Source organism: Rattus norvegicus, chromosome 6, assembly GCF_036323735.1.
Source record: "Rattus norvegicus strain BN/NHsdMcwi chromosome 6, GRCr8, whole genome shotgun sequence".
NCBI classification, from domain to species: domain Eukaryota; kingdom Metazoa; phylum Chordata; class Mammalia; order Rodentia; family Muridae; genus Rattus; species Rattus norvegicus.
Genome location: NC_086024.1, coordinates 41,166,362 through 41,193,085, shown reverse-complemented (window position 1 = coordinate 41,193,085; position 26,724 = coordinate 41,166,362). Strand labels below are relative to the sequence as shown.

Genomic DNA, 26,724 nt, shown 5'->3' with positions numbered 1-26,724 from the left:
TGGGGAAGAGATAGGCTGAATGTCTGAACAGAGTGCCAGCCTCATCAATGTGCTAGTCCAAAGACAGGGTAGCTACTGAACGGAACTCGAGTGAAAATCCCGGGAAAGACTCCAGATGTGGCAACTCTACAGTGCTGGTGAGGTTACACTGCATCAGCAGGTTACAGTCCAGCCTGGCAGGGAGTCGTTCAAAGATATGCTGGCTTGCAGCCCTGCCAGTCGAGAGCCGCCTACAGCCAGGGCGTAGACCAGGGTTTGACAAGCCAGCAAGGGCTCTCTGGGTTTGAAGAGAGATCAAGTGGGCTGGGCTGTCGGCTGGCCTCCACAGTGTGTGTGTGTGTGTACACGCGTGCGCGCGCACGTCCGCCTATTCCTGTGCCTGGAGGTGAGGTTGCAGACATTTTCTGATAGGCAGAAAAGAGGATACACTCCTTGGTGACAAACGCTGAGCCAAGTAGTATCTCTTCAGTTCGTGTCTGTGGGAGGGAAATTTCTGCGTAACATGGAAAAGCGTTGTGTTTGTAGGTCAGAGAGACAGCTTCTGGGGAAAGAGTTTATGTCTTTAGGCACAATTATTGCTTTCGAATAAGTCATTTGGTGGTCCCTTAAGAATTCGGTAGTGGGGTTTGGGAAATAGCTTATCAGTAAGTGAGTCTTGTGCGCGCGCATAAGGACATTGGTTCTATCCCCAGAACACACATTTAAAAAAGCTGGGTGTGGTTGTGTATGTTTGGAATCTCAGTGTTAGGGAGGAAACAGGAGGGTTTCTGGGGCTTATTAACCCCCCCCCCCCAGCAAGTTGCAGGAGGCTAAATTACCTGTCATTAAAAAAAAAAAAAAAAAAAAAAAAAAAAGGTAGAGAGCACCTGAGGACTGATACCCAAGGTTGCCCTTTAACCTCCAATTCTATTTGCATATATTTGCATAACCTGTTATGTATACAGTTGTGCCGGAATACACATGCACACGCACATACATCCATGCAAATGCACAAGGAACTCAGTGGCCTTTACAGATTGCTGGTGACAGCTCTTTGCATCATGTACTGCTTGGTATTTATGGATTTCAGATGATTCTTTTATCTGAAGATATTGTCCTTAACATAAATAGAGAAAGAGAAGGAGTTAGATACAGGGATAGAAGTCGTATGGTGGGTGACCAGTGCAGACAGACACCTTCTGGAGGTGTGCTGAGGAGCACTGACTTTGGAGACCACTCATGCGATGCTTCTGGATTGACAATACTGGGTGTCATTGACTCTCTTAGTGCTTCAACAGTATCAGATTGTTAACAGGACTATAAGGATGAAAAGGAATCCGGGGGCCAATAAAATAGCTCAGAAGATAAAGGTGCTTGCCACACCAGCTTGATGACTCAAGTTCTAATCCTGGGACCCATATAAAAGTGGAAAGAGACACACATTCATTGTACACACACACACACACACACACACACACACACACACACACACACACCCCACACACAGAATAACAACAACAACAACAACAACAACAACAACAGTAAATACAATTTACAAAGGGAATCCTAATCATGTCTGCTCTGTTGTTCTACTCTATGGCATTGGTGATGTTTAAAAGCATTAGGAGAGCAGACAGTTTGTGAGGCAGGTAAGCATCACTCTCTCACCTCATTCCACCATAAGAAAAAGTCATTGACCTTCTTCAAACAATGGGGGTAGGGGTGAGGTAAGGCTGGAAGGGGAAACAGGGACTCAGCTGCTACAGACAGAGAGACAGAGCCCAGGTTTTTCTCTCATGGAGACATTCTATCTTTGTTGAGCTAGGACAGTAGAGCCCTGGGAACAAGCAGTCTAGAGATCTTGCTGAAGTGGAGTTCCAAAGCAAAGGAAGCTGGAGTCCTTTTACAGAGCTGTGTTCTCTCCTAGTCTACACCCTTTAAACTCATTCAGCGCCAGATCTATTTGAACTCATGTTACATCTCTAGATACAGCAGTTTGCTGGGGTGCAGGGTACTTGCAAGGCAAAGTAGACCTGTACTTCTGGGAGTGGTATCATTCCCACCAGTCTCTATTGGCCACATTGGCTTCATCTTCAGTGGCCAAGGTTTCTGCTTCCCATTCTTCCTTCATGATTCCCCCTATGTAATATGTCACGTGAGCTTATATGGAGTCCCAAGTGGTCTTGTAGTTCCTAGTGTCATTTCAAGCAAAGCACAGCTGGGGGTCAGATTTAAATCAGCATCAAGTGTTAATAGCTCCTTGGCAACACATCCTTAGGTGCCAATGAGCACCTTGTAGCATACTGGGACCATAGGTTATGCATGCGCATACCTGGGTGTACATGCCTCTGTGTACATCTACATACATACCTATGTGTCTATGCATGTACGTACATTTTTCCTCTGTTCATGTGTGTGACTGTGTATGTAGCATGCAGAGCAGTAAATGTTTTGTGAGAATGGTTCTGATAAAGGAAGGAGAATTGGAGAAAGCTGGGAGCTCCAGGTGGGTTCAAGAAGCCAAGGAAATGAAAGACTTCTGGAAAAGGTTAGGACACGGCTCGCACTGCAGATCATGTTCCCAGCCAGCTGCTTAGAGAACAAGCAGGCTGAGTCCTAGACACTGATGTCCTGGTGTTGCCATCCTGGCTTCTGTGGCTGAGTGGATCTTCAGGGACTCTCAGCATGGAGATGGTCCTTCTAGAGATTGCATTTTGTGTAGGCGGCATCGTTTTCCAAACTTCGAGTGCTAATCAAATGGGTCCTAGTGGCACTTCTCCTTGTAAAGTTATCTAGATCAAAAAAACCTCAGAGAGTCTGGTAAGATGGCCCAGCAAGCAAAAGTGCTTGCGGCAGAAGCCTGATGGCCAGAGTTCATTCCCAGAGCCTGTGTGGAAAAGTCAGATGAGGTAGCATGTGTTTGCAATCCCAGCACTTCTACGGTGAGATGAGAGGCAGACACAGAACTTCTTAGGAACTTGTGGGCTAGCTAGCTGAGTACTCAGGGCAGTCACAGAAACTACAGGAGAGCCTCTCCCTTAGCAAGTTGGAAGGCAAGAGCTTCTCCTAAAAGTTGTCCTCTGACCTTGATGGCAAGCTACATTATAAAGCATATTTTTGCCACGAGGCTAGAGACATTTGCAAAGAGCCATTCTGTTCCAGCTCTGATGGCTCCTGCAGCAAACTGCCCTCTCTTGAACCTCAACTTCCCTACCTTTCAGATGAGATCAGCAAAACAAAAAAAGTGAGCCTAGCAGTCACTGTGAGGGTCGCACAAGACAGAACACGCATAGCGTGGTTTACACAGCACAAAGCATCGTGGAAGGACTCACTGGCCCCCTCTCCTACCCTAGCTGTGGATTTATATTGATATAGAATGGCTCCAGTGTGGTGGGACACCATTGCTCCCTACCATAGCCTTCCTAAATGCCAGGCTGACCATGCTATAGAGGTCTCCATGTTTTACCCTTCTCTGAAGTTAACTTCTCATTTTCACCCATCAACTTCGGATATTATAGACTGGGTACCATTGACCTTCATCCTCCTATGCATTCCTTTAAACCTGTGCTGAGTCTTGGCATGGGTGGGAGACAGGATTCATACAGCAGGACAGCATCTGTCCATCCGTCTGTCTGTGGAGCTGCATGAATGATGGACCACCCTCCACTCATCTGCTCTCTCTCCTTCACACCACCTGACAGGCTTACACAGAAAGCCAGGCCGGCCAGACCTGCCCCCTCAGTTGGTGGCACAGGGGAAGATGAGGGAATTAACTTCTGGCCCGCTGACAGTGGCACAGCCTGCCAAAGCCGCCCGGGTAATTTGGTTCCTTTCCTTTGTTGACTTGGTGCCAGAGCACAAGAGTGGATTAAGCAGGGAAATTCTGCATGGAGAACTCTCCCCCTTGGCGCTGCAATCCCATTGTCTCCTGAGAGTGACAGCCACTGGTGGAGCCAACACACACCGCTCCATTGGCACGTCCCCAGGACAGAACAGCTTCCCCGTTCCTGAAAAGAGGGATTTGTTTAAAAAACTGGAGTTGAAAGGAAAGACGGGTAGGAGACAGAGGGAGGAGGAGGCAAAGCTACGGCTGGTTTGTTAATTAAAGGAGAGTGGTCCGCTAGTGCTAAGACCTAGGTACATCTCCACTTCAATTGTTCTGAGAGGTGCTATCATGTTTGCACACATTTCATAAGTATCTCCTGGTGCCAGGCACTAGGTTGATGCAGGTACATAAGGTAGAAAAGTGCAGTCATGCTTGCTGTGAGGAAAACATCAAGTCCCTATCCCTAAGAACAAGACATTTAGGAGAACCTTGAGTAGTGAGTGCTTGTCTTGCTGGGAGCTAGTCTAAGCACGTGATTCATTTCAATCAATGGAACAATCCTAGCAACCCCATGGGGTCTGCTTACCTGTTGCTATGTCTCTGCTCTGCCCTTGGGGGACATAGACATGATTATTAGGGTTATTGGTGAGTTTGACAAAAAATAAAAATATTAATCAGTCCTGGAAAACACAGCATTTGCTGATTTCTGTGATGTCTGCACTCCTACCATACCAATGTCAGGGTCCTATAGGAATGACTCTGGACATGGTGTTGGGGATAAAAACCTGTCTACCAGCCTAGAGCAGGCTCCAGTATGTCAATGGATATGAGGAAGCATTGTCTCTGCTCATGTAATAATGAGGTTCAACATACTGAGTACAGGGTCACCTGGTTCCCAGTCTATTCTGCCAATCCCTGTTGTACCTGGCCCTGAGAAGGGACCAAGAGAAGAAACCAACACGAGCAGCAACTGTTTACAGGCACCTCAGAGCCTGGCCTTACCTCAGGGGCTCCCATTCTTTCTGCTCTTCCCCAGCAAGAGACTGGAGTCTCCCATTAAGAGTTAATCATTTTCTGATGCAGGGCATGAAATATGTAGCTACTGTCAATTTCTCAAGTAAAAACGTCTCCCACCACTGATAGTGCATTTAACCCTTTCTTCACCCATCAATCTCTTTGCATCACTGTATTCTGCTTGTTTGACATACAGCTGAAATTCTCTGGTATCACAGGGAAAATATAGACTCATGCTGTCCTGTTAGTCACTCCTTCTGTGTGCCTCATGCTTCTGTTTTATTTCTTAAATTGGGTGTTCCAAGCTTAGTCCTGATAGAAGTCTTCAGGGGCTCGTGTCATCAGAGGTCAGGCCTACGTTTTTAAATCTGAATTTAAGATTTGTTAGGCTTTTATTACATGCATCAAATTATTATGTGCTAGATTGGCATTTACCAAGAGAAATAGACCATGGCAAGTTTCTTCCTATGAACATTCATTCATTCATTCATTCATTCATTCATTCACTCACTCATGGATGCATGTATGTATGCACTCATGTTAGTGAGCATCTATTGTGTGTAGGGTTTTGGAGATGCAAACCATGAAGATATAGATTGCTTTTGAGATCTTACATCTACAGCAAATGCACCGGCTTGCTTATGCCGAAACATTCTGTTGTTCTCATGCATGATATTTACCCAACTTCAAAGAGGCTTTCTATGTTTCCGTACATCTATTTTTACTAATTATTTAACGTAACAATGGCTCCTCCTTCATGGGTCCCCACCAAGCCAGGACTTCTCACCAGCCTCTCTGAACTCTCACACCTTTCCTGCCTCTTCTGATTCCATTCTGTCTGACTTAGATTCCCACCAGGTTTGTTCTGGGTTCGTTTGGTCTTCGGAACTTAGTCTCCTGAAGTTGGGGAGCTCACGGGTTCATATGCATTTCCTTTTCAGAGGCAGATGAACAGAATGTACCTATTGGCCAGAAGACAAAGGAAAAGAATCAGTGTGGGTGAGAAAGTGTTATGACCGTGTTTGATGTAAGAGTGTAAATAAGTCCGTTTAAAAGGGAAAACAAGCCTAGAATCATCTCCTTGTAAACCAATGTGTCTTCTAACTCCTCTCTAATTTTTCACAGTTAGCTTTATTAAAGTGACAGTTATTCTTGGAAGCAAATTAATAAGTTCAAACCCAAAGTATTAGAGCTTGAAAGGGCCTGAGTGACCCTGTAATTTTAGCCTCTAATTTTAGATCTGAGACAATCAGGTCTGGGGAGGCAGAGCGGCTTACTCAGCCTACCTTGTGAGTGTTGGCAGGTCATTTTATAGCCAGCCAGTGTAATTGTTTGTAAATACACAGGCATCCCTTGACTTACTCTGCCAGCACAAAACATGTCAGGCGAAAGATGATTCTTAATAGTTCAGAGAAAGGAAAAAAAATAAATTGATTAGCAGTATAATTGTTTAGGAATATTTTCATTAAGGGGTAGCAATAGGAAAGCATACAACTGCTCATATCAGGCAAATTCCAGTTATTTGAACAAGTCACTGACCCCAGAATGTTCATTTAGCACTTTGGAGCAGCCATGAAACATGGTTTGATAAAAGTGTTAATGTCTGTCTGGTAGTGGTGGGCACAGATTTTCTCTTCCTACCCTAGTACTACCACTGTTAGTAGGGTTTTGGGTTTTTGGTGTTGTTTGTTTTACATTATAGCACCCCTATCACAAGAACAGTCTGTAATTAGTAGCAGGTTCCACGTAACGAGTCATTGCTCCGTTGATGTGCAACTATGGGTACCTCAAGTCAACTTGTGTGAGAGCCCTCAGAGATGCCTAACGATGTACGTCTTTTCCCACTGAGAAGCTCTCTCTTCAAAGTTCTCTGACACATTCCTGCAAGTCTCTGGAAAATTAAAGGAACCAATGGAAATGACTTGATCAATTTTGCCAAAAATAGAGTCTGCAGGCAATCTTAGGGTCCTAGAGGCATTAGATGTTGATGATGTGTTACAGGCCAAATGCATGTCACTCCAGGCACTTGTGCATAAAACTCACTTTCAGTCTTCCTACATGAACTTGTCATTAGGCAAATTGTCCCAAAGCATTAAATGTACCATAAAATTGTCCATTTGGGAGTTGCAAAACTTCTCCCCAGATGTGCTTTGCCGATTTTGGAGACTCAAATGGTTTGAATTCTCCTGTGCTGTTTAAATTCCATTCTTTGAAAGCAGCTTGGGATAAAGAATGACTAGAGAGAAAGGTGTCTGAGGTGAACTCACTCCCAGTGCCTACAGAATGCTCCTCAGTGGCCTGCAGTGACTTCACAACACTTAGCTTTGCGTATCTTTGTGTATATCTAGAAACAGCTATGGCGGACTAGGTACCCTAGGTTGTTTCTCAGACTCATTTCCTAAGTCTGCCCACAGTTTCCTGAATGTTATATTCCCTCATAATTTACCCTCTCCATTTGTGCGTGAGCACTGTGTCTGGAACAGAGTGGGACTGCAGGTCACAATTTGGCTTTCAATACAGCAGCCCATTGTGACATGTCTTTTATGGTGTCCCTTCTGATTCCAATGAAAACTGAAATTCAGTTGAATCAAGAACACCAACCTTGGCTACAATAGACAGCATTAGAGTGCACTTGTAAAATTCAAGACTTCAGAACAAACAGGCTTAAGAACATACTCTAATTTTCTATAATCAGTAATCAGAATAGCTTCTTTTCTTTTAGTTTTCCCATCCACCCACCCACCCATCCACCCACCTATGCACCCACCAATCCGTCTAGCCATCCATCCACTCTTTCAACAGTTATTTGCCTATGTATCTTATACCAAACACTTGAGCCCAGCAGTGGTAACGTATTGAGAGGCAAGCTAATCTCTGGCCTCATCGTCTCAGTCTTTAGTGAGACAGTGATTATTGCCCCATCATACTTGCTCATTGCCCAAGGCTATGTAATACCCTTTATCTAGAATGCCATTATACATAATCTATATTTAGAGAATTCCTCACTAATATTCAGGCTTTGTTTTAACTTATTTTTCTAAGACTATCGGCATCTGAAAGATGTGAAGTCAGAGAGGTGCACAAAGCAACAAGATGCACAAGACAACTACAACGAACCTCACAGACTCAGGCAAGGTACCCCCAAATCCAGTTTACTTTCCACAACCCATGTGACTTTGAAAAACAATCATTTACTTTTTTAGGGTCTCAGTTATCTAAATGACAAGACAGGAACAACAGGAGAACCAACTGTGAGGCTCAAATGTTTAAACACCCTACACAATGGTACATTGGGTACGAATTTACTCCTTGGAGCAGGATATGTGTTAGCCCTGGGTCCAGATTCTAGCTAGACTCTTCCCTAGGGGAGCACATACCTGAGAGGGGGCAGAGTGAGTTACAGTAAGTGGATCCAAAGCAGGCAGCATCGGGAAACTAGGGAAGATGGACTCAAACGGGAAAACCGTGTGATTTAATGTGACTACAGCAAACACTCAATTACCTTGAGTATACACTCTGCATTGTTCTTGGAGAATCAAGCTGCCCTGGACCACGTAAGTCTGTATTACCTTACTATGACGTCGATGCATCTACCGCCCCCTTCAGACTGTGCAAGGACATTTTAGCCCAAGACGACATGGCCGGAACGTGTTGGTGGTAGGGCTCAAAGTTCTTATAAACCCGATTCTCTGGGAGAGAAGAGTGGGCATTCTTCATGTCTGGGACAGTGGAGGAGGTGGCTGGCATGATTACACGAAGGTAAGTAATAGGGCACACAAACTGGCTTCGTCATTTGCAGCCCTTGAGATTTCCTTAAAAGCAGGGACAATGTGGAGCTAGGTAAGGCCTCCTACAAGCTTGTTTTAACCATTTTTCTTGCCTCATTTCTCTTTTCCTTTCTGTCCTAGGAGCACAGCCATACTCTAGAACATTCATTTTGAGTGAGGCTGGCTTCAAAAAATGGTCAAAACGTAGAACCTGGGCTTTGGTTGCATATTATGACTCTGGTCCAGTTGAGGAGTGTGTAGAAGGAGCAAGTGTTTACCATAGGTGCTTCTCTGTCTAGTGAACTAAGTGGGTTAGTGGCATCTTTTTTACTTTTGCCTGTCTGACCCTAAAAACTGAGTATTTGACATCATTCAGCTGATAATTGATACCATTTGCCTTGTGCTGATCTTTGCTAATGTTTTGCACTAGGTTAAATCAATGGTCTCTTTTCTTGTCTCTCAAATTTGTATTGCTTTAGGGAATTTTTCTTTGAAAAGCTTTTTATTGACTTTTCCTAAAAGAAGAAGGGACTTGTTGGATTCTAAATAAAATCCCCTTTCAGAGGAGCCGGGAGGTCTCTATAGCAAGTGTATAGTAACCGTGATTTAAATGTGCTCTTAGGGCTCACACAGACTAGCAGTCCCCTCCCCACCCCCAATCTGAACTCTTCCAAGAATCATGTGGAAGCTGCAGAGAGGTGGTGAGAGCTATCAAAATAGCCAGGGGAAGAGAGAGCAAGTGAGGGTCTCTGGGTGAGAGCGTGCAGTTCTGCAACACATCTGGGTTCTCTGTAAGCACAAATCTGCCCAGATCTGCACAGTTTCAGCTGAAAAACACAACCAAGGAAGCATGTGCTGACTTAAATGTAGACTGTGCCCCATAAGGGACACTGGCTTTGTGTGATGAATCAGCCTTAGGGCAGGGCTATCTTCAGAGCTGAATCTATACAGGGGGACACCTTTGTCTAGTGCTCACTAAGGCTTGTGTTTGTATAGGTGAATGTGGGTACAGGGAAGAGACTCCATATTATTTAGAATTCTATATAAGGGATGCCTAAGGCCCTCTTAGTCAAAGGAAACTGTGCCTTTGCATTTGTTCCTTTTCCTCTTCCTTTTTGTGTTAACTACAATCGTGCTTTAAAGTCTGCAGCCCTCAAAGGAGCCATTTTCTCCTTCCGGGGATGAGATTTATGTTTTGTTTTTTTTTTTCTGTTTCCATCAGTCTTATGTTTCTTTGTAAGAACAACCGTGATTTTTTCAACTATTTTATGGATAACCTGCTTAGGTTTCTGTTCTACATTTGTAAAAATCTTCCATAACCTGTGTCATCCCACAGGTGGGTAATCTGCCAACCAATCAGTAGCCACACAGCTACTGATGCATACTGCCTGGCTGCCTCACTGCGCGTCAGTGAACTCGACTGCATTATAAAACGTATCTATGTTTGTAGGTGACATGATGAGGGCCTATCTGTTACTGACAGGTCGGGAAGAATTGTAAATGCTCAGTAGTTATGGTAGGCTAGTTCTTTATAGCTGAGGAATTCTGCCTGGAGTGAATGGAACCCTGACCGCACAGGCCTCAGCTACATGAAAGCCCATGGCTTCCTGTGACTTCTATCCTTTGGGCCACATGACCTGACATAGTAAAGCTCTGAAGGATAGCGGGATGGTGATTAGAAGGAGTGCCAGCTGTTGCAGCTTGTCCTTCCCTTGCTCAGAAGCCTGCATTCCTCACACATTTTGCAGTTATTCTTGAGAACCGAGTATGAAAGGAAAAGGGAAACAGGGTTGGTCTAAGGCCACCCAGGAAACTGTCTCAAACATGTCACATGTCAGGCATTTGACAGCTATTCATAAAATCATTATTCGTGCCTACTGCATTCCAGTCTCTTCCCCTGGGTGTTGAAGCTATGTGACAAGCAAAAGAGAACGTGCCTTATTTTATGGATCTTGAAGACTGATAACAGACAAGTCAAACAACGAGAAAGAGATAATTTAAGTTTTGAGGCCCAAATACTTTGCAAGGTATTCCAGGGTAAGCCGATGAGAAGATACAGTCAGGGAGACACTCATTCCATCCCATAGTTCTCATCTGCATCACTAATGCTGGGGTCAAGGCTTACAGGAGAACTCTGGAAGAAGAGGGAAGGATTCCTTTTTCTGGGATCTGACTTTGTTTACATGGGGAGAGGGCCTCTTACCCACCTCAATTAGTTTTTTTTTTTTCATTGTTTGTCCTAACGACTCCAGTTATTGTGTGGTTTGTAGGATCATGTTGAATAGACTTGATTTTGAGTCTGTGTTGGTTTTTATTTATTGTATTTATCTTGTATGTTTGTGTATGTTTTGGGGGTAGAGGGAGAATTCCAGGGAGGGGAAAACAAAACAACATGTTGCAATGCCCCACTCCAGTCTGGTGGGCCTTGGAACTGAAATAGTTTGTGTACTAATTCTTCAGCTATGCAGAGATAGGAGATATTCGGCTCCTTCAATCTAGTAGGCTTGGCAGGGCAAGTCCTCAGTAACAATGACTTCCTATATACCATCCACAGTATAAAAACTGTGGTCTATGTTTTGTCTTGCTCTGTACCCTCTGGGGCCAATTCCAGCACCGAGCTCCCTTTGAAGTTTCTGAGCCTGGATGAGCTTCACAAGCTCTGAAGCCAGATGAGAAATGGGCCCATTATTAATGGGGGTAAAGCGTTTTCACCCTCTCCACTCAGTGTGGGTGGCATTGGGCTTCTGTGTGATACCCTAGGGCACAGCATCAGACTGCTCAGAGCTCAGACTGCTAGTGCCAGGCTTGGCACTGGCTTCTTTTGGGACCTGTTGGCACTAAGTGTCAGGGGACCAGTTAATGACTTCCCTGTGTTTAATAATGAGAGGTTGCTGTGCATGGGCGATGGGCTTCAGGGATCCTATGTTCACAGCACCTATTCAGTCACTGTTTGATTGATTCTCTCATTCAGACATTTACTAAGCACCCACTGTGCGCCAGATCCTATGTCCCTCTACTTCTCAAAGAACAAAGACCCATACGATTCTGGGGGAGAAGGATGGGCATGTAAGTCAATTGTGGAAAAGTGGAATTGTGGGGCCTGGTATAAGATCTGGGGAGTTGGAGGTAAGGCACTATGCCAGAAGTCATCTATTCTCCCTAGCTCAGTGCTTTCCAAAGGTTTCCCAGAGGAGGTGGTGTTTGAATTGCAGTTTAGAAGTTACATCAGAAACAGACCACTGACGTAGAAATCCAGATGTGCAACGTAAAGACTCTAACCTCTGTATTCCTCTCATCAAACCTGAGCCAAGCCTCTTGCATGGTTCCACTCTGAACAAAGGAGTGCTAATGATGTCCGTTCATTCTGTAAGTTGCCATGACAATGATGAGAGACATCCTGGCTTAGCCATGAAAAAGCCTGGGCATAGGTGATTCCTCACTTCTCTTCTCGGGGTTTCCCACTTTCACCTATCAAATGAGAGATGTGTTTTGGCAACAGTGCAGAATTTCTTAAGAAACAGTTGAAATGATCTATGTGGGATGGATAGCCATCTCTCCTGTTAGCCTGACCCTCCTCCTTGGAGAAGACCTCAAAAGAAAGTGAGGCTCACCATGCTCATGCTAGAGTGATTTCCAAGACTCCTCCTGACCTCACACTTGGACTCTGAACTCAGCTAAAGTTGTGAAGCCTTGAGTAGTAGATCACTTAGCTTCTTGCTTCATTCCCTCATGGGGGATGACTGGATAGCATGACCTGAAGGCTTCACCCTTTTTTAGCTTTATAGATCTAGAGTCCTGGGGGGACTCTATAGATCTCTAAGATCTATAAGCTTTATAGATCTAGGTCTGGTTCTCAGGAAAAGAAAAGGAATGGTGTTACTATCTATCAGCTGCCTCCTGGATTGTAGATAAAGGGCTGGGCTTAACCTACTCCATTGCTTTATTCCATTCAACCAGCACAGAAGTCTGTCAGTGGAAGTATCCTTGTAATTGTCTGAGAGCAGTGGTTCTCAACCCTCCTCGTGCCGTGACGCTTTAATACAATTCCTCAAGTTGTGGTGAACCCCAACCACAAAATCATTTGTTGCTACTTCATAACTATAACTTTGCTACTGTTGTGAATCATAATGTAAATATTGGTGTTTTCTGATGGTCTTAGGTAATCCCTTTGAAAGTGTCATTCAACTCCCCAAAGCGGTCATAACCCATGGTTGAGAATCCCTATCTTAGAGGAAACCAAGAAAAGGAAGGTTAATGGCTGGGAAAAAATTCAGAACAAGCAGGTAGTCATGGTCTCTGCCTCTTATTGGAAACTTGATTTAGCCATTCAAAATCTTTGACCTCAATGACAATGTGGCTCTCTTCTCTGGTCCAGACAATGGCCTTCTGTCTTGCATAAAGCCCTGGGTTACAGGAAGCTCCCATAAGGATGCCGCCCCATATAGTACAACAATATTGTGATACTAGGTATCCTAGAATGAACCTGGGTGCAAAGTTAATTCCCACACCCAGGGAAGGACAGTGACTCCAGATGAGGAATCTGTCTCATGGGAGTTCCCTGATTGGAAGTGGAAAAGAGAGGTAGGGTCCCAAGCAGGAATATTCTGGGCTGAGAATCAGAGACGCCTACACTGCCACCTAATAGGGCAATGTGTGGAACAAACAGGCCACGGGGCTATTTGGCAACCCATCTGTAGCTTATGTTAGGAAGGAGCTATAGTGTAAATAAGAAGACAACCTAGAGAGAAACTGGCACAGTAGTGTGTGTGTGTGTGTGTGTGTGTGTGTGTGTGTGTGTGTCTCCTAGTGGTTTTCTTGTGCTTTTAGAATGCTTTCACATGGTTAATGCACATAGATGTACTTGTACCATGGGTCGCTTCAAGTGAATGGCCTGTGAAGGAAGTCTAAGGTTGAAGACATGTGCATCTGTGTACACAAGAGGACAATGCATGTTGTCTCATGGCCTGGGATTGTATGGAGTGTGTGGGTTCTGAGAAAGCATGCCTTCACTAGCAGAGCATGAAACCCAGCTCATTATGAAGGTACAATGATTTGAAAACATCCCCAGTCTATATTTCTTCTCAGCACCTTTTGAGATCTGCACTGCTTTGCTCACTTTTCTCATTGCTCTGAAAGCACCACTCATCAGAAACAACTTAAGGGAGAAAGCATTTCTTTTGGTTCACAGACTAAGGGGATGCACTCTATCGTAGTGAAGAAGGCATAGCAGCTAGGGTTCCATCCATGCCATTAAGAACTCGTGGTATGCCTTGCTCATATTTGAGTGTACTATCAGAAGTAAGAGCCGTTTTATAGACTTCAAGTCTGGTCTCTATGGCCTGACTTCTGCCAGCCTGGCCCCATGTTTTAAAGGTTTCCCAATATAGTACCATGAGTCAAAACCCCAATGTTCAAACACATGAACCCATGAGGGATACTCAAACTGTAACTTTCTGCTTCTGGCCCTCATACACTCAAGGTAATGTTATAATGCAAAAATGCATTTAGTCTAACTTCAAATGTCCCCCAAATACTAACAGTTTAAAAGTTCAAAGCTTCTTAGCTCGGAGAGGTATTTTACACCAAACTACAACAAGCTCTTAAATAATAAATACAGTGTATTTTGGCTATCACCATAGTCCGTGCTCTTAGGACAATCTGGACTGTCTAGAAGAGGTGGTTCATTTTGACCACAAGAAAGGCCCTTATTAGGGTTGGGGATTTAGCTCAGTGGTAGAGCGCTTGCCTAGCAAGCACAAGGCCCTGGGTTCGGTCCCCAGCTCTGAAAAAAAAGAAAAGAAAAAAAAAAAAAGAAAGAAAGGCTCTAATTTTGAACAAAGCAAGGACAGACTTGGATGAGAAGTATTTTCATTCTGTAAGGGAATATCTCAGAGCAAACTGTTGGGTTTGTTCCATAAAACTAGGGACAGCACAGTCTGGATGTCTGGTTGGATTAGGGCATGTATGATAGCATAGTAGCAGCAGCAATGCAGATCTGGGGAGATGGAAATGGCGGAGGAATCCCAGGGGTTCCTTTCCCTAGTGTCCTGGATTTGCCCTTATTGGTGACTCACCATGAATTTGACTTGTTGGGACTGAGGGCTTTCCCATAGAGTAAAGACTAATGAGGTCAGGTCTTCCTCGGCTTTCAGATCCTTTGGGAAAGTTGCTGTAAACCCACAGGGTGTTATTATCATTGAGGATGCTGAGAGGCCACTGGGACAGGGAAGTGAGCACTGCACTCTCTCAGGCCTTGGAGTACTCACCTCCTTCTCTGTTCTGCTTCTACTGAAGTCTCTGAAATCTTTAGAGAGTCCAAAGGCCTATGTGTCTCGTCCTCCCTGTCATTCTGGGATGCCTGCTCTGCTTTCCTCTCATTTACAGAAATAGACCTACATCCTCTGGCATGCTGAGCTTTGCTCGTTTTGTTGTATCTGACGGTACACAGTGAGTTCCACCTCTTGGAAACTTCCAAGCAAGTCAACTATGGGGAAGTTTAGCAGAATTGTTCCTTACACCAAATTTAAAAGAAGAAAGTAGTACTAATAATGTGATCACATTTGATTAATTATATCTAAGCAATATCTGGGTTTAGAATCATGTAGGTGCTCAGTGATCCTAACTTAACTTTACTCAAGTGAGGCAGGATGGAGGACCTTTGTACTCTAGTATAGAAGGGGAGCTAGTATGAGAAGAGCTACCAGTATAGACCATAGTTCATGAGATTAATGATTCTTTCAGACCCAGATTCTCTGAGATTGGTGTACATAAACACTTGTGCAACATCTTCATTTGCAATATTCTTCCCATATGTTGGTATCCCATGCTCTGTCGTGTAAAGCCCTTCCCTTCTTTTCCATAATCCCCGCTCCATCTTCTCTGCTGTCCCATCCACTGCAGTCTTTCTTCTAGAGCTGATTTCCCATTACAACCAGATCTACTCTTTGCCTCCCATCACGTGTCCAGCCTAAGGGACTTCTTAACAAGAGGCTAACTACCTCATTTTGCCAGCGTTCCCAAAAACTAGAAACATACTCTATCTCTCCCTAATGATCCGCAGCCTATGGCATCCAGTTCTGAGACATTCTTGTGCCATCCCCGGGGGACAAGTATTCTCTTTGTTTGCTTCTGAATTTTCAAATCTCTGGGTTTTATTTTCTGAGTGAATGAGACATTGAGTCTCTCTCCCACCCTAACCCTCATCGGAGATGTCCAGGTGGGAGTGAAAGAACTTGGTCTTAAGAACCCAGGTGTGCAGGAGGAGATATGTAGGTAACATGACATATCAGGCACATTGTCTAAGCACCCCTGCCTCTCTGGACATCTAGCTCTCAGCATACACTTGTTGTAAGGACACAGTGTCATCATTCTACCATCCAGCATGAGGCAACCTGTTTTCTGCCTTCTGAAACAATGTGTTTGAGACCAAGTCTCATGGCTGCCACACTGTACTGGGAGAGAAACTGGCCTAGCTGAAGGGATCAGGGAGAGGTCCAAAGGCTGCCAATAGCTGGATTCTAAGCCTTAGACAGGTGGGATGGCACCTACTTGGCAGAGGACAGACAGCATAAGGTATTTTGCCACCCTGAGGCCATGGAGACACCTAGCAGCCTAGACATCAGCCTCAGTACAAAGGCAAGCCAGCAGAGGGGTTGACGCTTGCCTATTTAGGAATGAGACATTGGTTAACTGCAATTAGTTTATGTTCTTCATGTGCCCCTGAAGCTGTGGAAGCAGCTAGCACTGAAGTATGGCTCCTAGAGAAAGCATAGGATCTCAGGCTATGATGGTTTTCCCAATGTATCAGCCCAGGATCTGGTTCACCATGTGCTCCTGCTTGAAGATACTTCCATATATACCGTGGGTTCTTTCACACTATGCTCCTGGCAGACACACTAGACTGCTGGCAGACAACCCTGAATCCAAGTCTGATAAAGCTCCATGTTTTTTCCCTTAAGACACGGCATAATCTCCTCGACCAAGGCTACTGGACAGTGCTTCAGTTCTACTCTTGAAGTCCACCTCAAAAGCAAAAATCACCAACAAACAAAACAACATAAAAACAAACAAACAAAGAAAAACCCAGAATACTAAAATGGGTCACCAGACTGCAAAATGGCATGCTTGTTGAGTCTGAGGCCTGACATAAGGGGTCTCTTTTCATGACAGTTGAGATGTGTGTGACCTCAGTGTTTGCTGTTCATCCAATATCCATGATTAGCAGTGCCATGGGTATCATGTAGTGGTTGCAAATAATTTTTGGACTATAGGCCAATATTATAGTCACTAAATCTGTGAACAAGAATTACTGATGATCAGCATAGGCACAGAGCCAGAAATTTTGTTTCACAAAGACAGCATTGGGCTATAGGAACCCTGAACACATACTCTCCTACAGGCATGGAAGGACCCTCCAAGTCCCTGCTCCTAGAATCATCTCCTTTGTGCTCCAGAGTCAAGCACCTACTGTCTCTGTTGTTGGTAGCAACAGTGTCCTTAGATATCCTGAGAGCCACCAGAGACTCTAGATTAGTGGTTCTCAATCTTCTTAATGTGTGAACTTTTAAAACAGTTCATCATGTTGTAGTAACTCCTAACCATAAAATTATTTCATTGCTACCTCATAACTGTAATCTTGCGAGTCATGAATTGCAATGTAAATATCTGTCTTTTCCAATGGTCTCAGGTGACCCCCATGAAAGAATCATCCAACCCTAAAGAGGTCATAACCCACAGATTGGGAACCACCACTCTGGAGGATGGAAGCTGGGCTTTGGTCAAGATTACTGCCCAGGGACTCACTGCCCAGTATAAGAGAAGTTGGGAGCAAACATGACCTCTAAGGAGTATGCTGGGCATCTTTCTATGTCATCTTCATTACGCAAGCATTTAGATTAACTGATGTATTAAATAAGAGGCTCTGTCCCCTTGCCAATAAAGAGGAATTTGTTAAGTCAACTAGTAAGACAAGAGTGAGAGCCACAGACCCACATCCTAGATTTTGATTAGGATCCTCAGTGTGTTCCTGACACAGCAGACTAAGCTCTGAGTAGGTCTATTATTGTTCCTGGAGACAGAACTTATTTATACCCTGTAAGTAGCAGATCTGTGGCTGTGGTTGCCACCACACTACCATTATTTAAGAAACCCTTGGATCTTTATGTATGAAGACTCTCATGATCACTGAACTAGCTCTTCATTTTTTTGTAGGGTCACTTCTTGTTTGATTAAATACCTTTTCTTTCTTCTTGGACAATCTCATACATGGACATAGTATAAGTTGTTCATATCTACCCCCACCTTTATCCCTATGTCCCTGGATTCCACCCCTAAAACATTTGTCTCTTTTGTTTCCTTTTCTTTCCCTTTCTTTTCTTTTTTGCTGAATATATTTCTTTATTTACATTTCAAATGTTATTCCCTTTCCAGGTTTCCTGTCCATAAGCCCCCTATCTCCTCCCCTCACCCTCCTCCTCTCCAATAAGGGTGTTCCCCTTATCCATCCCCCTTACCACCCCTTTTCTTTCTTTTCTTTTCTTCCCTCCCCTTTCCTTTTCTTCTTTTCTTTTCCTTTGCCAATAGCTTCTCAACTAATGGTGGGCTCTTCAAGTCCCTCCTGACTCGTGCTAGAATACCAGTTGGTGATGCAAGATTCACTCCATCCTGTTCAGGTCTTATGCACATAACAACAGCTGCTATGAGTTTATAAGTCCGACCTCCACGTCTAGAGTCACTTCTTGATGCTCTTGAGTGTTCAGAAATGCTTCAAAGACTCCCTGATCTGGAGCTTGGCACACAGTCCTATGAACCTAAGTTATGCTCTCGGTCTGTTCATGGGGTGATATCATTTCACAGAGGGATAGGGACCGTGGGGCACCTGGATAGCTTTGCAATCGCCTCACTAGTCCTTCTGGGCAGGAAGACTGTGGGATTCTAGATGCACTGATCACTTTCACTCCAGAGCATAGGTCCAAGGGTGAGTGGTTGGCCACCTCTCTGAAAGCATTTTTTTTTCTGCAAAGTGGGAGCAGAAATAGTCCCCATTTTCTCCCCAGTGTCATTGTGAGGCTCATACCATTGAATAGTGTGTTTGAGAGCAGCCTTTGGGGTGTGAAAAACCATACTGGTTTTGTTTGTTTGCTTGTTTGTTTGTTTGCTTGTTTGCTCCCTTGCTTGCTTGTAGACGTCTAGTCACAGCATCTTGCAAAGCTGAGGTTATCAGTTCTGGAAAATGATGAAAGGAACAGAGTGTTGGTTTCACAAAAGCAGGCTTTAATCTTTGATTAACAAGGAAAACTCTGTGCACTGAACTCTGGCCTCGAGTATCAGTGTTGTTATCTGGAATTTGTTTTTAGATAAATGTGATTCTGAGATGTAGAGATATGTAGTATGAATTTATGCATAAATAGACACTCGAGTATGTGTGTTTATCAACTTATGGATGTATGTTTCTTTTTGGAAAGTGAGAACATCAATGTAGAATATGTATATTTCATATATATATATTTCTAGATAGCATTTTTGTTTCCTTAGAAATTATTGAGCACATTGTCAAATATGAGACAGCCCTTGTGCACACATACAAGGTCTTCATAGGGATATTCTTGTATATGTGTGCATATACTTACAAATGTATATATGTACGTTTGTGTACTTATATGTGTATGTATGGGGGAGCTTTGAGTAGACCAAAGAAAAGGACTATTGTCTCAACTTTGGGGTGAGCAGGAACCCAAAAACAGTAAGGTCTTGCCCCAGCTTTCAAGGGATTTGAACTCTGACCTTCTGGAAGGTACTTAATTTCTCTGCCTCGAATTCCTCTTCTCCAGACTTGTCCACTCACAGAGGTGGCCATTCATTCGGGCCTTTCACTCTGTCCCAGGAGAGATGCCAACCAATCACACCAAGATTTCATCTTCTTGTCAGAAGCGCTAACCGAAATACCGCAAAGGCGAAACATGTCCTCTTTTGGAGGGTTTCTGCAGACCTTCAGGGCAGAGAAATCAGGAGACCTAGGGAGGGACAGTGACAGGAACTCTGCCTGTTTTCAATAACCAAAGGAGGAGGCTTGGTGGAGAACTGGAGGCATTTCCTCCGACAACCTCTGTTCCCGAATGATCTCCTTTACAAACGTGGCTAAGAAAACACGGGTGAGGACGCTGAGAGCTCCCTGCCCTTCTGGCCCTGCCATTTATCCAATTTACACTGATCAGACCCACATTGGCGAATGAAAGCCCCTCTTTCCTTCTGTTTGTATGAGTTACTCACGGGGGCAATTTGAACGGATTGGATTTCCCCTTGGAAATGCTGGTATTTCCATGATTTGAAAAGTCTGGCTCAATTAGAATAATCTCTGGGCACTTCCTCTCCTTTTATGCAGGTAAATCATGGATAATTTAAAAGCAAAAGAACCTTTAGGACCATTGGGCCTGCCTCTTTCATCTCCTCGCCCTCATAATTGCCCTCCATTGCAAGACCTCCTCCGTGGTGAGTTGGGGAGACTGATTAGGAGGTGCAGGGCTGGGCCATGCAGAAGGGAGGGTCGAGGGCCACCGCACATGGCCTCCCCTTCAAAGACACTTCCTCTGCAGCAGGTATGTTAAATACCAAACCTGAGTCGGGTTACACTCTCAATTGATGCCATATGATCCCGAGTGCCCAGACAAAGACGGGCCATGATTAGAAAGTTCAAGACTATGAATGCTTCTGGGGGCAGGGAGTAATCAACTGCCTAGAGATGGGGAGGGAGACAGTAAGGCGAGCTGACAGTGGTATGCGGCACTGCCCCCCCAACATGTTTAGAAGCAGAGAAATAATGCTTTTGCCTCAATGCCATGCTCTGGTCAGGCATGTGACGAACACCCACAATCCTCTACTTCTCTAGAGTGTTATGGGGATCCTGGAATCACACGGGGAAAGGCTGTTTTGACTTCCTGACTTAACTAGACATATTTGCATATTTTCTGTTCCATCCACCTTGGAGAGGGGAATGTGTTCTTGTGACTGCTACCAGGGAGGGTGACTATGAGGAAGGTAGGACTCCAGATGTTCACAGCTGGGAGAGTACCTCAAGAAAGGTCAGCTTGGTTAGCCTTTAAATTAACGAAATGGGGGGGGATGATGGGGAAACTGAGGCTCAAGTTCTTTGGTCTGTGATGTACATGAAGAGCTAGAACTCAGTATCTTTAGCTTCCAAGCTTCAGAGCCCCAACTGTCTGAGAGGCAGGGGCAGAGAGAGAAGCAGAGGCATGGCCAGAAGCACAGGCATAGGTACGGGCATCTATCTGCTTTCAAGCCTCACTCATTTATTTCTAGCTTTGTTTAACCTTTCACTTGCCTTCTTGTGTTTCTGTAGCCTGCACCCAAACTGGACACAGAGCTGAGACTCACATCAGAGTTGGTGGTTCCCTGGAGCTTCCCAGTGAAGATTCGGGCATAGATCAGCAAGATTGGTTGGGGTAGACAAGCCACATGTTCCAGATGCATTTGGGAACAACTTCCTGGCAGGGAGTGGGTGGGACTATACCTCAGTCCTGGATCACAACACTTTACAGCTCAAACCTGCACTCATGTATCACTTAGGAGACATCCTTTCCCAGCCAAATCTCCATTTCCCGCCATGTAACTTTTTACGAGTAGAGCTGGAGGTGTGATCTACCCCACAAGTCCTGAAATTAGTTGTCACTTATAGGATACAACTGATCTGAAGCTTAACAAAATGTTCTATTCCCTTTTAATTGTGCTGATGATGTAAGTTTATTTTGCTTCTAAATATTTTTATTGAATATTTACATGTATTTACATTTGAAATGTTATTTCCTTTCCTCCCCTTTTGTAGCATCTCCCCTCCCCCTGCTTCTACGAAGATGCTCCCACTCCCACCCACCTACTCCTCCCTCAACACCCTGGCATTCCCCTACACTGGAAAAAACAAGGCTTCACAGGACCCAGGGCTTCCCCTATTGGTGCCAGACAATGCCATCCTTTGCTACATATGCGGCCGAAGCCATGGGTCCCTACATGTGTACTCTTTGGTTAGTGGTTTAGTCCCTGGGAGCTCTGGGGGTCTGGTTGGTTGATATTGTTGCTCTTCCTATGGGGTTGCAAACCCCTTCAGCTCCTTCAGTCCTTTCCCTAACTCCTCCATTGGGGTTCCTCTGCTCAGTCTGACGGTTAGCTGCAAGCATCTTCATCTGTGATGCTGTAAGTTTTAAAAAAGACTTGTTCATTTTTCATTTTCTCTGTGGGGTTATTTAGCCTGCATGTATGTCTGTGAGTAATATATGTGCAGTGCCTACAAAGGCCAGAAGAGGGTGTCAGAGCTCTTGTAACTGGAGTAACAGATGGTTTTGGCTACCGTGTTGGTGCTAGGAATTGAAACCCTTCTCTGGAAGAACAACCAATGTTCTAGCTGCTGAGGCATCTCTCCAGCCCCCCCCCCCCCCCCCCGGCCCTCTGGAGCTTTAATGCCGACTTTAGTGAAGCTCCATGCTGACTCTTTCTGGAAGGGTTGTACTGCTGTGCCTTCCTGGGAGCACCCTCTCTTCAAAGCAAGACTCAGACAGTAAAGCATGAGAGGAGAATGACAAGCTCAGGGCAGAACTGCAGCTACCCTCACAGAGACCCAGGTCCCCCATGGACAGACATCGAGCTCCCCAAGGGCAGAGCCCTCAGCAAAGGGAATGTGAGGGAGGCTGGCAGCAGAGAAATATGGGGTCAGCCATTGTTACACATGGAAAATGGGGGTCAGTAAAAAAGAAAGCAGTGGGTGGCTATCAGACCACGATGGGCACACCCTTACGTGGCAGTTCCCACTTAGAAAGTGCAATGACTTTGCTGGGCTTTAGGTCTCACCCACACAGTGCAGCATCTCAGGGTGTCAGAGCTCTTCTCTCCCATGGCTCTGCTGTTTGCAGCGTGTCCATTGCTTTGCCCCTCGCTCAGTCTTATAGTTTTCTCTTTGCTCATCAGCTTCTGCAGAAGATCAAGAGCCCCCGGAGGCGGGAGTCTGCGGATCCCAGGGCCCCTCCTGTCTTACTCCGATGGGCTCAGGAGAGCTAGTCTCTCATATATACTGTTTGCATGGATGGATTGGATTTCGAGGGAAGGTAAGTCCCAGGGTGGTCCGTTCCACAGCAGGACAAGCTAAAGTGTCTGAATGCTTCATAAGCAAGGGTCCCTTGTGGCTTGCTGGTGGACTGAAGATATGGTCCTTTGCTTTCCACTCTTATGAAAAAGGAGCAGAATAAAGTGGTCGTCATGATAGCTGGTCTTCACTGGGGGGGGGGCAGTTTCTAATTGCTGGTACTATTCCACATGCTCCCACCTGTCTCTTATTGTGACTGCCACCATAGCTCCTTGTGTTAATGCCTATGACTACCTGCACACAGGGAGGATGCTGTACTCTGTCCTAGGCCACAGAGCTAGTAGAAGAACCAGCACACCATTGCTTCCCCAGCCTAGCCTCAGAGCACGTGTTGCCGCCGCCTTCTCTGTGATTGAGGAGTGCCAGGCCTGCGTTTGGTAACAGCAGGTGCTGAAAAATGAATGCCCATACTTGGCTTTCTCTTTGTGCCACAGACCGGCGGGTAAGGATGCTGGAGGGAGATGTCAGTCCCTTTGGAAGAATCTGCCGGAAAGCCCTCAGATTACCTGCTAGGAACACCCATCTCCCTAGGATCAGGGAGGCAAGATCCCTGCCACACCAACAGCCCACAGAGGCTGCTGCAGCCTGGGAGGGAGAGTTCTCCAAGTGCCTGCAGCCCCCACAGTCAGCTCTCAGCATCAGCTGTGCTCCTGCAAGCTCCTAATTGAGTTAAAAGGGAATCCAGGCCCCTGGGTGCTCCTTTCTCCAGGAAGCATTAGAAAAATGCAGGGAGGGAAAGAAGTTCAAGGTTGGGGTATGTGCTGCCCTTGGTTCTGCTCGGGAATGTCTTAGCTGATTACACGGCTCTCATTTCAACAACACCAGCTTTGTGTCCTGGCTATGGGAAGACTCCTCTCTGTCATTGCTGTCGCCTCTGGAGGGCCACCCTGCCAGGGAAAGCGCATCTGGAGAAAAAGTTTCTGCCAGATTTGAAATACTTTTGTGGAGGGGAGGGGTGCTTTCTCCGGGAATTTATGCTTTTCTTACCCACCCCTTTCTCCTCTTTTATGAGGGTTAATAGTTATCGTGGGCTCTCCACGTTTTAAGCAATCTGGTAGAGTGGTATGCTCATGGCTCCCCCTTTAAAACGGCTGGGGCTCAGGCACTTCCAGTGTGGAAGACATCGACTTATCTCCCAAGCATGGGCTTTCTGGATGAAGGACCTGGAAGCCCACGGTACCCCACCACTCAAGCTGAGAGGCACTGACCATGGGCAGAGACTGGACGTAGGTATCGCTGAGCTCTGCACAGCTGGAGAAGTAGACGGCAGCTTGTCCCAAAGTCTACACAAAACCAGTCTGAGCCTTTCTCTCTCTCTGCTTATCTTGACTTTTTGTCCTCTCTGGAAATTCCTGTACACACAACAGAAGGAGCCCTGGCATGACTCTGTGATCTTCCACCTTGAAACTCGCACAGCCCACTTGAGAGATTGAACTGGCCGATAAAAGGAAATGTTAGCCTCTTTGTGCTGAGTCTGGGAGGAGGTTCCTGGGGGCGGGGAATCGGAGGTGCATCACAGTGTCAAACGTTTACCTAGCTTTGACTCCCGTGCCAGCCATGGTACTTAACCTGCTTTACTTATTCAGTCTTCAGTGGTGTGGCCACTTCTAGCTAAACTATGAAACAGGTGCTGAGAAAGGTAACACCGGTAAATGGTCAAGGTGCAGTCTCGGGCTTGGCTTAGCTGACATTCCGAGTTGATTTGGTACCTATATTCCCAATGCTGCAGAATACCATCTCCTTACTTCTCTACCACGATACCAGGGAACATGCCATGTCTTGTAGCATCACATATGACCAGCCACATATGACCAAGCATAGCCATACACGATGAAGGCATCAATATGTACATGGGGCAAAAGCCACCAGCACTGCCACTGCTCAGAAGTGACACGCTTCTCTACGAGGACTGCCTAGAACGGAACAGAATTAGGATGGAATCCTTAGACCTTTTCTGTTCTTCATCCTGTGCTGTCCCTCTTGGCCATGTACCCCCTCTTGTGTCTTCACAGCCAACTTCACAAGCAATTCCTCTCACCTCCTTGCATTGTTTCATTCTTCAGGGGTCTCTCCGTCCCTTCGTTAGACAATAAGAGGTTGGAGAGTTGGCATCGGATCTCTTTACAGATGGTTGTGAGCCACCATGTGGTTGCTGGGAATTGAACTCAGGACCTCTGGAAGAGTAGTCGGGTGCTCTTAACCGCTGAGCCATCTCTCCAGCCCCCAACATTTCTTCATTGTATCATCTTCATCTGCAAAGCAGAAGTGGAACCTTCCGTACATCATTCTTAGTGTCCTGATGCGAAATGAGTGGGCCCCTGCATGTATTGCGGTTAGAGGGCTGGTAAAGGCAGGCTTCAGCTAACGAGTGACTGTTTCTCAGGATAGGAAAAACTTGAACACATGTGTAAGTAGATAGAAATAGATGAATAGAAGTGGTAACTGCACCGTGGAGAAAACTGATGGAGTGAGGGTGGGACGGAGGATACAGGGAAGAGGATAACCCTGACTCTTTTGAAAGGGTCTCTGCCAATTCTCATTATTTGTAGTAGTTAACATTCTATAAAAGCAGTGTGAATTCTGACATTACTGACTTCCGGATGCTCTGCTCCTGAGGGAAATGCAAGCCTAGTTTTATTGTGAGCTTCTTTTCTCACAACTCATTTCTGTCAGCCAAATAAGATATAACTTTATTAGCTAGGTGATGGTGGTACACACCTTTGATCTCAGCACTTGGGAGGCAGAGGCAGGTGGGTCTCTGTTAGATCAAGGCCAGCCTGGCCTACATAGTAAGTTCCAGGACAGTCAAAGCTACACAGAGAAACCCTGTTTTACAAAACAAGACAAGACAAAACACAAAAAGAGATATAACTTTATTTGTTGTGTGGTTTGGGTTAAAGACATCATATTTAGTATATATATTGTTGATTCTCTAGCCTTGAATTCATGACCGCCATTCCTGCTACATGGTGCTTGTCTAGGACTTGTTATTTTCTCCATAAGACACAACATAGGTAACATCTCTGCATTGCTTTTGTGAATGACCAAAAACGAGAAATCACCAATAAACTCAGTTTACCACATAGCATCCAATTGTTTGGTGAAGGCTGAAGCAAAAAAAAAAAAAAAAAAAAAAAAAAAAAAAAAGAAAAAAGAAAAGAAAAAAAAGCCAGAATATCAGAATATGGGGTTCATTCTACCCTGGGTGTTAGGGCTCAGGTTTTTACTATATTCTGCACGTTCAGTAATGATTGCAAAAGTGTCTCAGTGTAGGGTTAGCAATTACAAATCTATTTCAGTGGGCAGCTAAACTTTCAAGCAAAGAAGCTGTGAATGACAATGGTTTGATGGCATTTAAGTCTGTAGCAAGGGGCATGAAAGCTGAGACATTGATGGTGGGAACTGGGGGACTAACTTTTTCTTTCGAACAAAAGCCAGAATCTTCTGAGAGAAGGCAAGGAGGCTAGAGCAGGCTTTTGAGGAACTATTGGCAGTAGGAGAAGTTGCTGAAACGAATGCCAGAGGGTTGAGCAGAGCAGGGGATGAGACTGGCAGGCACAGCTGAACGACCAGCTGAGGCAGGAGGAGACTGCTAGTAAGCTCTTCCCACAAGGATGCTGCCCTGTAACAGGCCTTGAAAGCAAATTCCCTGGAGCAGTTTACCTAGAAACCCAGGACAGAATGTCCACTGGAGTCATCATAGAAGTCTCTTTTCCTCCCCAGGAGGGAGAATGAAAAGCAGAAACTAAATAACTAAAACCTTATTTCCATGCATAAAAGAAAACCGAATGGGGAGGAAGCGCTAGTTCAGTTGACTGTGTGCTTACCTACCTCGAAAGAGACCCAGGGCTGTGTAAACAGGAGTGTGGTACCCATTCCTGTAAATCTCAGCACTTGAGAGGTAGAAGCAATACAATCAGAATTACAAATCTGTCCTTGGCTATAGAGAGAAGTGGCAGCCAGCCTGGCCTATATGAGATGCTGTCAAAACA

General features: G+C 45.1%; 2 long non-coding RNA genes across 2 annotated transcripts; both read left to right on the top strand.

Annotated features, from left to right (window-relative positions):
• Positions 1 to 22,013, top strand: LOC134479280 (uncharacterized). Its single transcript, XR_010052409.1, has 3 exons — positions 1 to 137; positions 19,967 to 20,073; positions 20,942 to 22,013. It is a non-coding gene; the product is annotated as an uncharacterized LOC134479280 (long non-coding RNA).
• A 40-nt stretch (positions 22,014 to 22,053) lies between these two features.
• LOC134479279 (uncharacterized) lies at positions 22,054 to 25,820 on the top strand. The gene is made up of 2 exons (XR_010052408.1): positions 22,054 to 22,694; positions 23,167 to 25,820. It is a non-coding gene; the product is annotated as an uncharacterized LOC134479279 (long non-coding RNA).
• The last annotated feature ends 904 nt before the right edge of the window (positions 25,821 to 26,724 follow it).